We start from the raw sequence: 12,103 nt of genomic DNA, 5'->3' as shown, positions 1-12,103 counted from the left end.
GATTAATGTAGTGGTAGTAAGAATATTTCTCTCTGAAATGTAGTGGAGTAAAAGTAGAAAATGAAATGAAAAGAAAATACTACAAGTACCTCAACATTTGTACTTAAGTACATTACTTGAAATGTATTTTTGTTACATTCTACCACTGGTAGGGAGTAACATAGTATTGACTGGAAGAAGAGAAAACTTAGGTAAAATATGCAGTGAGTAGAGAGAAAGATTAAGCAGATACATAGTAAAACAAATAACAAAAAACTTTAAGATATTCATTTCAAAGATAATATATGCTGAATAATTTAAAAGGGAACAGCGTTCTAAAAGTCAACAACAGCTGCTGTTTCCTTAAAGGCCCTGACACACCAACGCTCGATGGTGTTTTTTTGCCTCCATCTGCTAACCCTAACCTTAACTCTGAACATAACCATTGCTGCGCTGCCTGGAAGGCGCCGTTGGGGGCAAAAAACACCAAACACCCACACCAACCCGATAATCGGCCGTCTGACAGTCTGACGATGGCGATGGCGAGCGGGATGACGGCTCTCAAAATCTGACGAAAGTCTTTTAAACTGACCTTTGTCGATCTGCAATGAAGACAGATTTGGCAACTGCACGGCCTATTTCTCGCTTAAAACGTTTTCAGAAACACGTTTCAGTGAACTATTTTCGCAAAATACGAGATTGTATTTCGAACAAGCCGCCATTATCGGTCAGCTGGAGAAGCCAGACCCACGTGACGCGTTTGTTATTTACGGTTTTCATTTTTTTTATTTTGTAGAGGGAGGAAAGACACAAGCAAGGAAATACATTTACATTTTTGATATTTCAGTGAGGATAAAAAATGACAGACATACTTAAATGCATCAGCATTTGCACATAAAAAAATACCAGAGAAATAAACAAATCAGAAAATCTATATTATGTTGTTTGAGTATTACATATTCTAATTTAAAATTTTATTGAACCAAGAAGCTATCACAACCACTAAGAAAGCTGAGAGGAAGTGAAAATAAACCTTTGTTACATTTGTTCCTTAGGTGGATTTAGCTGTTTGCTGCCTCCGAGGTACCAGGAAATGGCCTAAATATATCACACTCAGGAACACCAATTAATCACAGCTAATGAATATTTCTTTACTTCCCTTAAGTACGGAACACGTTATCTCCTCCCTGAAAAAAAAAGGTTAGCCTGATCCTTTAAGCCTCCAAACACACTTCAGGGTTTCTCAAGTGGTTAAAGATAACTGCTGAGGCCTTCAGGGACACGCTGGAGACTGAAAATCTGATCGCTGACTGAAAATAAGTAGTCGCAGATACAATGACAGATCATACTGTTTATTTGTTTATTTGATCACATAGTCGTTAGTGTGTTAAGGCTAAGGGGTGGCCAAACATTTTTAATTGTAGTTTGAATGATATAGAAACTGAGAAAATGTTGTTTTCTACTGTCCTTTTTATAGTGAACAGCGTGATTTATATATATATATATATATATATATATATATATATATACACATATATACAGTACAGGCCAAAAGTTTGGACACACCTCATTCAATGTGTTTCTTTATTTTCATGACTATTTACATTGTAGATTCTCACTGAAGGCATCAAAACTATGAATGAACACATATGGAATTATGTACTTAACAAAAAAGTGTGAAATAACTGAAAACATGTCTTATATTTTAGATTCTTCAAAGTAGCCACCCTTTGCTTTTTTTGATAACTCTGCAAACCCTTGGTGTTCTCTCAATGAGCTTCATGAGGTAGTCACCTGAAATGGTTTTCACTTCACAGGTGTGCCTTGTCAGGGTTAATTAGTGGAATTTTTTCCCTTATTAATAAAAAAGCAAAGGGTGGCTACTTTGAAGAATCTAAAATATAAGACATGTTTTCAGTTATTTCACACTTTTTTGTTAAGTACATAATTCCATATGTGTTCATTCATAGTTCTGATGCCTTCAGTGAGAATCTACAATGTAAATAGTCATGAAAATAAAAAGGAAACGCATTGAATGAGAAGATGTTTCCAAACTTTTGGCCTGTACTATATATATATATATATATATATATATATATATATATATATATATATATATATATATTTGTATTCATGTATTTCTCCGAATGATTTGTATATGCGACCGGAAGTTTGTGGTGTCTTGTAATCCCATGTGGAATGGGCCAAATGTTTGGCATGACACAGAAATAAAATGTAACTAACTAACTGTAGGCCATGTACAGAAAAATATAAGGAGCCATGGGACAAACAATAGTAAATGTGTAGTTTCCAACCAGTTGCTCTAAAGAAAATCTGTGTTTCTAGACCAGCAAATCCCATGTGCCATAAAAAAAAATTGTCTATCAAAATAACTGCGCAACACTACTAAACAGTTTAAAGTTTAACATTACAGTGGTTTATTGGTTTTCCCGACATATTGTAATACGTTTTTCTGTATCTGCTGCGGCTAGCAGCAGCAGCGCCGCGTCAGACACGTTTCTGGTGTGTAAAGACACGCAGCTGACACGCAGATGACACGCAACAGAAACGCCATGCTCATGCCACGCAGCCAGTGTGTAACCGGCCTAATCTTAACACTCATATTTTGTGGACTAAATTTAACCATAATGTCCTCCGTAACCACTGCGTAACCACGGCTCAAAGTCACCGCCGTCACGTGATCAGCCGGCGGTCTCCTAATTTCGTAGGATATCATACGTTTTGGTGTGCATACATTTTCATACGGAGGAACAGAGGTAATGTCCTTTAACCCAGGTTAACCAGATTCTAACCAGATCTTTTTTCTAATCTTAACTAGTCGTTTTGATGCCATAGGTTTTTGGAACCCTGCTGGACGATCTCAAGCCACGATCAGGCTCATAGGGACTCTCTATTCTCTTTCTTACTTATTACTCCTCAATGTTAATATAATACACTTTTTGTCAAATTCTGTGAATATCTCCTCATGTTCACCTAGCTCTCTATTTTCTGTGTGCGTTGGAAAAAAAGCCCTAGTTGTGTTAATGCAAAACAAACAGAAAGGTGCGCACGAACCACACAACACTATTCCAGCCGATCAGCACGAGCAAGCAAGTGATGGGGAGAGACAGTGGCCGGCCAGGAGTTTTCAACAAGAAGAGTTGGCAGCGAAACGGCAGAAGAGGAGAAGGACTTTAGAATATAAAGTGTGATAGTATGACCGGGAAAGGAGGAAGAGCCTCGTTAACATTGGTGAGGGCGGCCATCGTTATGGACAAGTGAGTAATAACGTTAGCATCGCTGTTTCACTGTTTGCGGTTTTCAGTAGGTCAGTTTAACCTTGCCATTGTTTGTGATGGCTGCTCCCAACTGGGTGGCTTTACAGCCGTAGCGTCAGTTTGCTAAGCCACAACCAGTGATGCCACGTAACGCGTTACTTGTAACGCGTTACTCTAATCTGACTACTTTTTTCAGAAACGAGTAATCTAACGCGTTACTATTTCCAAACCAGTAATCAGATTAAAGTTACTTATCCAAGTCACTGTGCATTACTATTTGTCATTTTCCTTAGTAAAAATATATCTTTTTGCTTTCTTCGTGCGTCTCAGGGAGTGAAGTCACGTATGCGACAAGTCACGTTTTCAGCATGAGGACAGTTCACGTGTACCACGCAGCGACACAAACGTAAACAACAATGGAGGGAGGAGAGAGATGCGCGCTTCTAGCTGGAAATACAGTTACTATTTTGAGTTTGTGCCAGCTAAAGACAGCAATATTAAGGTTCGTTGTAGACTCTGTGCTGGTGGCGACAAAGTGCTATCTAGCTACAAAAACACTACGTCAAATCTGAAGAACCATTTGGAGTCGCAGCGCTGCAGTCAAACTTACAGAGCAAGTCCCAGCAGGTGGAGCGAAGCAGAGAGAAGGAGGTCCCCCACCACCCAAACAACAAAAGCTGGACTTTGGTGCAAAACCAGTAAGTGGAGAGTTGAAGAAGTTGGTCGGGCAGTAGGCCTATGTTGTAGCGGAAATGCTGTCCTTAAACACGGCTGACTCGCTTTCTTTCGTGCCATAATGAACCAGATCCCTACTACTGGCAACGCTGAGCTGCCTCACGGTAAACCGGTTGTCATTTTTATTTTGAGGCTGTGGGGGTGTTGTCGGCAGCTGCTGCATGTAACTAATAAAGTAACTTGTAATCTAACTTCGTTACTTTTAAAATCACTTTTTCAAAAGTAACTGTGGCAACACTGTCCACAACCTAATGCTGGCTAACATCGACTCTGGCATATTTATGCTGCGTTCCAGGCAACCCATAACTCGTGTTTTCACAACCTTCTACTCGTGAAAGAACACTGGAACGGCAGTCAAACCCGTAACTTACTACTCGTGAACTCGTACCAGATCGTTGTACTCCCAGTTACAGTTTTTGACGTTACACACACATAAACAACAATTTGATGCTGTACAGACGCCATTTATTAACAGTGATAAGTATAAATAAATAGATATATATATATATATATATATATATATATATATATAGGCAACGTAAAGTAACCTAGATAGCTAACGTCAACGTTAGGTAGCCACTATCTAATGCTAGCTTGAAGGGTTTGTGGTGACTTTGCCTGGAACGCTACCAAGTCGTGAGTCGTGACTTGAAGTTGTAATTTACGGGCTAAAAACTGTGTCTGGAACGCAGCACAAGTTTGGTCAGCAGTAACACTAACAGAAGTGGTTGCTATGGCAATGTGTGTCCATGAATCTGGGGGGGCGGAGATTCTGAAGGAGGAGTTGTATTTGTTTGGCACTTGAGTTCAAATAACAATCTTTGCGCAGCATCATTTACTGCACCTTTAAAAAATAAATATTACTTATCAAAAAAAAATTGTTTTATACTCTTATATTACCATATTACTTTTGCACCCCGCCCTCACAACTGACCGCTCCTTTAGAACTCATTCTACTTCATAGAACAATTACAGGAGGAGTCGACAATCAGCCAAATTCTGCATTCAGGCTGATACTGTAAGTTATAAAGACAATCACACGTTTATATAGGCCTATTAAGTTTTTTGTCATAGGCTCACATTATGAAAAGGACCTGGCGACGCAGATTCCCATCACCATAGTAACTCGCTGTGCCGAGAGAGGAGACGGACTCTGCTCTGCTCACAGTCACATGCTGGATGTCATCCATGTTCCCACTCGGATCAAAGCCTTTACAAAATGACAATACTTATATCTCCCCGTCATCCTTCGTTTACAACCTTACACGTCACGTCATCATATAAGAAAGCTTACCTTGGACAAAAAAACAAATGCCATTCGGGTAATGCAGTAACGCAGCAATATTTGGGTTAGAAACTGTAATAGCCTATAATTATTGGTTTTGTCTTACACTAATATTACAGTAATATATTACTAAGTAATGTGTTACTGCCCAACGCTGGTTATGCAGGTAACTGGAGGAGATAAATAAATGAATGACCTGTTTTATTATGTATACAAATGGCTCCAATGGCTATTTGTTTGATATGTGGTGCCATTATACGGACCTTATAGGCCCTAACTGCAGTGCATGATGGGAAAAAAAGACATCCATCCACTTCCTCTGAAGTGACTATTCTGTAAACATTAAGTGATCGTCCAGACTCAAGTAAACCCTGCAGTGAGCTGATGGCTGACGTTTCTGCCTTTTAGATAGCATGATTTGAACAGGACCTTCAGTCAGAACCATACAAGCTGATGTTGGTCAGATCTACCGCTCTGCTCTGAATGATTATTGGCTTTTTATTGCCTTGACAACCAGCCCCCCCCGAACCAAAAGGCCCTGGAACAATGTTCCTGTTTTTACAGATGCAGACCAACGCTCCCGCATCCAAACACAAGTTTATGGCTGTTTTACATGGTCACCAGCCCCCTCGTTTAAGGTGTTTCATCCTCACCGGGCCACCTACTGCTCAGACTGCATCCTGAGCGGTCCACCTTAACAACACTCTGCCTGGCACTCAAACAAGCTTTGTTTACTGACAGGATTTGGCAGTCAGCCATTTTGTTTTTTGCACATTTACATAAACACCAAAGTGTGCCTCTGTGTGTGTGGGGCCCCAGCTAGTCCCCCTCCCTCATTGGTAGAGATGAAAATCGGAGGCAGTTTGGGATTCATTAAAGCACGACGGCTGCCTGGATGCAGTTTTCCTGCAAAAGCCGATGAACTTGACACAAATGCACACGAGCTGCAAGTTCATCACTCCGTACCTTAATTTAGTTGATTACTAAATTATGCAATGACCCAGCCAAAGACATCGGGGGGGGGGGTGTTTAGCTGCCAGTGATTTTGCCCTGTTTTTAGAAATCCTTCCTGCTCGCCGTCACCCCGGGCTAAACATGTGTGCCAGGCAGCACAGCAGAAAATAAATGAAGAAGTTTCTATCTCACGCCTCCCCTCCAGTAGACTGTAATATAACCCTCATACATCAGGTGGACAGAGATACATCCCATCAACTTAAATGAATAGTGTTATTAATGTTACCACTTTAAGCAGCCTATACACAGACATTTAAAGTGAATCTGTGTTCTGCATTAAATGTGTAACATTAAACCAGGGTTCAAACTCCTTTTAACTGGTTGAAAATGAACAATTTATTCTCAGTTGTTCCATATATGAAGTGTTTCTCTAAGACTCTTGTTTCAGTTGTGGTGTGTGTGGATTCACTGTTTTTCAGTCTGTTATTTAACTCTTCCCGTTACTCATTCAGTCCTGATCAGTAGCCTATGAATGCAGTATTAGTACACTTCCTATTTGTACTTTTTATTTACTCTTTATTTACTCATTTATTCACTTTATACAATGTATACAATCTGTAACATGTACATTAACTCATAAAAACATATACTGTACCTTTATAAATGCCTAAAGGGAAACCAGTTTGGGCTCCTATTCAAGGAAAAAAAAAAAAAAAAAAAAAGAAACAGACAACATATGACAGACAAATTACAACTACAAAGCTAATGTGCATGCTGACTCACTGAAATAGCTTACTGGGACACTTGATGGAATTGAGCCATCGTTAAGGTTATCAATTTCAGCTGTGCTTTTCCTACTATGACAAGTCAAAATGTCTGCTGTGAAAAATGTAATGCAGCATAAACGTAACCTGACTCCGCCAGATGGATTGCTTCGCATTTGCTCGGCATATCCATCTGGGAACTTTCCGTTGGAGAACTTTTGGTAAGGGGCGGAAATACTGGTTAGCTGATTGGATGAACCATCTGTCTATCACCTATGTTGGTGATAGACGGGCCAAATCAACCAATCAGATCCACGAAGCATATGAAAATACAACCACAAGTCAGGCTAACCCCTGCTGCTGCAGGCAAAGCATAGCTTGTTAGCTCAGCAAGCAAGCACCATGTCGGTAAAGGATATTTGCCGTTTGTGTAACGAGATTACGGATTTTGATTTAGGAATAAAAGACACCATTTCAGTGAACTGTGAACTGTGTCACTTCTGTGAACCTGAGGGCTGTGTTGTCTGGAGCTTTGTGCTCCTGGTAGGGTCTCCCAAGGCAAAGTGGTCTCAGGTGAGGGGCCAGACAAAGAATGGTTCAAAAACCCCAATGAAAAAGCTAGGCAGAGATGGAGTGACCCTGCCGGAGGAAGCCGGGGCCCCGTCTGGAGCCAGGCCCAGACGGCGGGCTCGTCGGGCGAGCGCCTGGTGGCGGGTTTGCCACGGAGCCCGGCCGGGCACAGCCCGAACAAGCTACGTGGCTCCCATCTCTCCAGCCCATGGGCCCACCACCTGTGGGAGGAACCGTTGGGGTCGGGTGCGATGCCACATGGGTGGCAGTGAAGGTCAGGGGCCTCGACGGACCAGACCCGGGCGGCAGACGCTGGCTCTGGGGACGTGGGAACGTCACCTCTCTGTGGGGGAAGGAGCCGGAACTGGTGCGGGAGGTGGAGCGCTACCGGTTAGATCTGGTGGGGCTTACCTCTACGCACAGTTTTGGTTCTGGAACCATACTTCTGGATAGGGGTTGGACTCTTTTCTTCTCCGGAGTTGCCCAGGGTGTGAGGCGCCGGGCGGGTGTGGGGATACTCACAAGCCCCGGCTGGCGCCCGCTGTGTTGGAGTTTACCCGGTGGACGAGAGGGTCACCTCCCCCACGCCTGCGGGTTGTGGGGGAAAACTCTGACTGTTGTTTGTGCATATGCACCAAACAGGAGTTCGGAGTATTCGGCCTTCTTGGAGACCTTGACTGGAGTCCTGCATGGGGCTCCAGTGGGGGACTCCATTGTTCTGCTGGGGGACTTCAACGCACACGTGGGCAATAATGGAGACACCTGAGAGGCGTGATTGGGAGGAACGGCCTCCCTGATCTAAACCAGAGTGGTTGTTTGTTGTTGGACTTCTGTGCTAGTCATGGATTGTCTATAACGAACACCATGTTCGAACATAGGGATGCTCATAAGTGTACCTGGTACCAGAGCACCCTAGGGTCAAGGTCAATGATCGATTTCATAATCGTGTCATCTGATCTGAGGCCGTATGTTTTGGACACTCGGGTGAAGAGAGGGGCAGAGCTGTCAACCGATCACCATCTGGTGGTGAGTTGGGTCAGGGGTGGGGAAGACTCTGGACAGACCTGGTAAGCCCAAACGTGTAGTGCGGGTAAATGGGGGAACGTCTGGAGGAGGCCCCTGTCCGACAGACTTTCAACTCACACCTCCGGGCGGAGCTTTTCGTGCATCCCTGTGGAGGCTGGGGGCATTGAACCCGAGTGGACAATGTTCAAAGTTTCCATTGCTGAAGCTGCGGCGAGGAGCTGTGGTCTTAGGGTCTTAGGTGCCTCAAGGGGCGGTAACCCACGAACACCGTGGTGGACACCGGTGGTCAGGGAAGCCGTCCGACTGAAGAAGGAGTCTTTCCGGGATATGTTATCCCGGAGGACTCCGGAGGCAGTTGCAGGGTACCGGGGGCCGAAGGGCTGCAGCCTCTGCCGTGAAAGAGGCAAAGCAGCGGGTGTGGGAGAAGTTTGAGAAGACATGGAGAAGGACTTTCGGTCGGCACCAAAGTGCTTCTGGAAAACTGTTCGCCACCTCAGGAGGGGGGAAGGGGAACCATCCAAGCTGTGTACAGTAAGGATGGGACACTGTTGACCTCAACTGAGGAGGTAATAGGGCGGTGGAAGGAGCACTTTGAGGAACTCCTGAATCCGACTAATACGCCCTCTATGTTAGAGGCAGAGCTGGAGGATAATGGGGGATTGGCGTCGATTTCCCAGGCGGAAGTCACTGATGTAGTCAAACAACTACACAGTGGCAAAGCCCCGGGGATTGATGAGATCCGTCCAGAAATGCTCAAGGCTCTGGGTGTGGAGGGGCTGTCCTGGTTGACACGCCTCTTCAACATTGCGTGGAAGTCTGGGGACGGTGCCAAAGGAGTGGCAGACTGGGGTGGTGGTTCCCCTTTTAAAAAAGGGGGACCAGAGGGTGTGTGCCAATTATAGGGGTATCACACTTCTCAGCCTCCCTGGTAAAGTCTACTCCAAGGTGCTGGAAAGGAGGGTTCGGCCGATAGTCGAACCTTGGGTTGAGGAGGAACAATGCGGATTCCGTCCTGGTCGTGGAACAACGGACCAGCTCTTCACTCTCGCAAGGATCCTGGAGGGAGCCTGGGAGTATGCCCAACCGGTCTACATGTGTTTTGTGGATTTGGAGAAGGCGTATGACCGGGTCCCCGGGAGATACTGTGGGAGGTGCTGCGGAGTATGGGGTGAGGGGTCTCTACTCAGGGCCATCCAATCTCTGTATGACCAAAGTGAGAGCTGTGTCCGGGTTCTCGGTAGTAAGTCGGGACTCGTTTCAGGTGAGGGTTGGCCTCCGCCAGGGCTGCGCTTTGTCACCAATCCTGTTTGTAATATTTATGGACAGGATATCGAGGCGTAGTCGGGTGGGGAGGGGTTGCAGTTTGGTGGGCTGGGGATCTCATCGCTGCTCTTTGCAGATGATGTGGTCCTGATGGCATCATCGGCCTGCGACCTTCAGCACTCACTGGATCGGGTTCGCAACCGAGTGTGAAGCGGTTGGGATGAGGATCAGCACCTCCAAATCTGAGGCCATGGTTCTCAGCAGGAAACCGATGGAATGCCTTCTCCAGGTAGGGAATTAGTCCTTACCCCAAGTGAAGGAGTTCAAGTACCTTGGGGTTTTGTTCGCGAGTGAGGGGACAATGGAGCGGGAGATTGGTCGGAGAATCGGCGCAGCGGGTGCGGTATTGCATTCAATCTATCGCACCGTTAGACGAAAAGAGAGCTTAGCCAGAAGGCAAAGCTCTCGATCTACCGGTCAGTTTTCGTTCCTACCCTCACCTATGGTCATGAAGGCTGGGTCATGACCGAAAGAACGAGATCCAGGGTACAAGCGGCTGAAATGGGTTTCCTCAGGAGGGTGGCTGGCGTCTCCCTTAGAGATAGGGTGAGAAGCTCAGTCATCCGTGAGGAGCTCGGAGTAGAGCCGCTGCTCCTTTGCGTCGAAAGGAGCCAGTTGAGGTGGTTCGGGCATCTGGTTAGGATGCCCCCTGGGCGCCTCCCTAGGGAGGTGTTCCAGGCACGTCCAGCTGGGAGGAGGCCTCAGGGAAGACCCAGGACTAGGTGGAGGGATTATATCTCCAACCTGGCCTGGGAACGCCTCGGGATCCCCCAGTCGGAGCTGGTTAATGTTGCTCGGGAAAGGGAAGTTTGGGGTCCCCTGCTGGAGCTGCTCCCCCCGCGACCCGACACCGGATAAGCGGACGAAGATGGATGGATGGACACCATTTCAGGTTCCCGGTCCATATTCCAAAAGAAGGATCCAAGAGAAAAAAAGCATTAGCGAGCGGCTAACAGAATTAAGGCTACCGCTGTCTGAAAATACTGGTTAGCTGATTGGATAAATCATCTGTCTATCACCACCTAACCCACCTCAAAACCAACGCTGATTGGCCCGGTGGTTTGGCTAACGGCTCCAAATTTTCTCAATCTCAAGATGCCAGACTGATCTGCGAGTGGGAAACTGGAGCTCGCGAGATCAGGACGGTCTCACGAGGCTAGCATAAACGTGCACCTTAGCAACTCAAATTCAGCCAACACAACCCCAGCACCCTGACTCCCTGCCGGCCACCAGCCTAATGTGGTCCCTGGAATTCAAGTTACCAAAGCCACTCCAGCCACATCTATTTTTTTGTAGATCGTAGTTCAGTTATAGCCTTAGTGGCAGTGATGGCTTAAAAGTTAAAGAAGCGAGCGTGGGACCTGGGAGGCTGTCGGTTCAATCCCCAGACCGACAGGATAAAACACCACAACCAGCACCGCCTTTTATTCCACAGTTTGTTTTTGCTTTTTCCAACGTTTTAAATTGTTACATTTTTCAGCGTTTATTTCTACGGCCCATATTTTCTGATATAAAACAAAAATTTAAAACGGGTCAATTTGACCCAAAGTCAACGCAAAGGTTAACCCCAACCGCTCCAGTGGAGCTGCTCAGTGGCCATCAGATCAATTCAATTCAGTTAAATTTTATTTATAGTATCAAATCATAACACAAGTTATCTCAAGACACTTTACAGATAGAGTAGGTCTAGACCACACTCTATAATTTACAAAGCCCAAACAATTACAGTAATTCCCTCAAGAGCAAGCAGTGCCAGATCAGACTGTGGTTGTACCGGGCAGCTTCCAGGTATGAATGTGGAGCTGTGTGAATGTGACAGGTCGTTGTTGCAAATGAGCATTTCTTCTCAATCGACTTACCTGGATAAATGAAGGTTAAATAAAATAAAATAAAAATAGCTGAATACACTGTTGTGTTGACATTTATTTTGTGTTAGTTTTGTTTGGAGGTGAGATGTTCTTTATAAGCCCCCTGGGATGTTGTGTTTTTATTTCAGCATCATAATTCATCCACTCCTTCTCTCTGTTTATTCACAAGTATGTGTGACTGCATGTGTGTGAGTTTTTGTAGGATCTGAGGTGATTTATGTTTCTCTTTTTCTGTATTTCACAGGCACATCAGAGGAAATATCTAATAAATAGTTGAAGATTATATTATGAATGTTTTAGACTAAACATAAAATCAGCTCG

Source organism: Perca flavescens, chromosome 16 (assembly GCF_004354835.1).
Source record: "Perca flavescens isolate YP-PL-M2 chromosome 16, PFLA_1.0, whole genome shotgun sequence".
Classification (NCBI taxonomy): Eukaryota; Metazoa; Chordata; class Actinopteri; order Perciformes; family Percidae; genus Perca; species Perca flavescens.
This window is presented reverse-complemented; position numbering follows the sequence as displayed.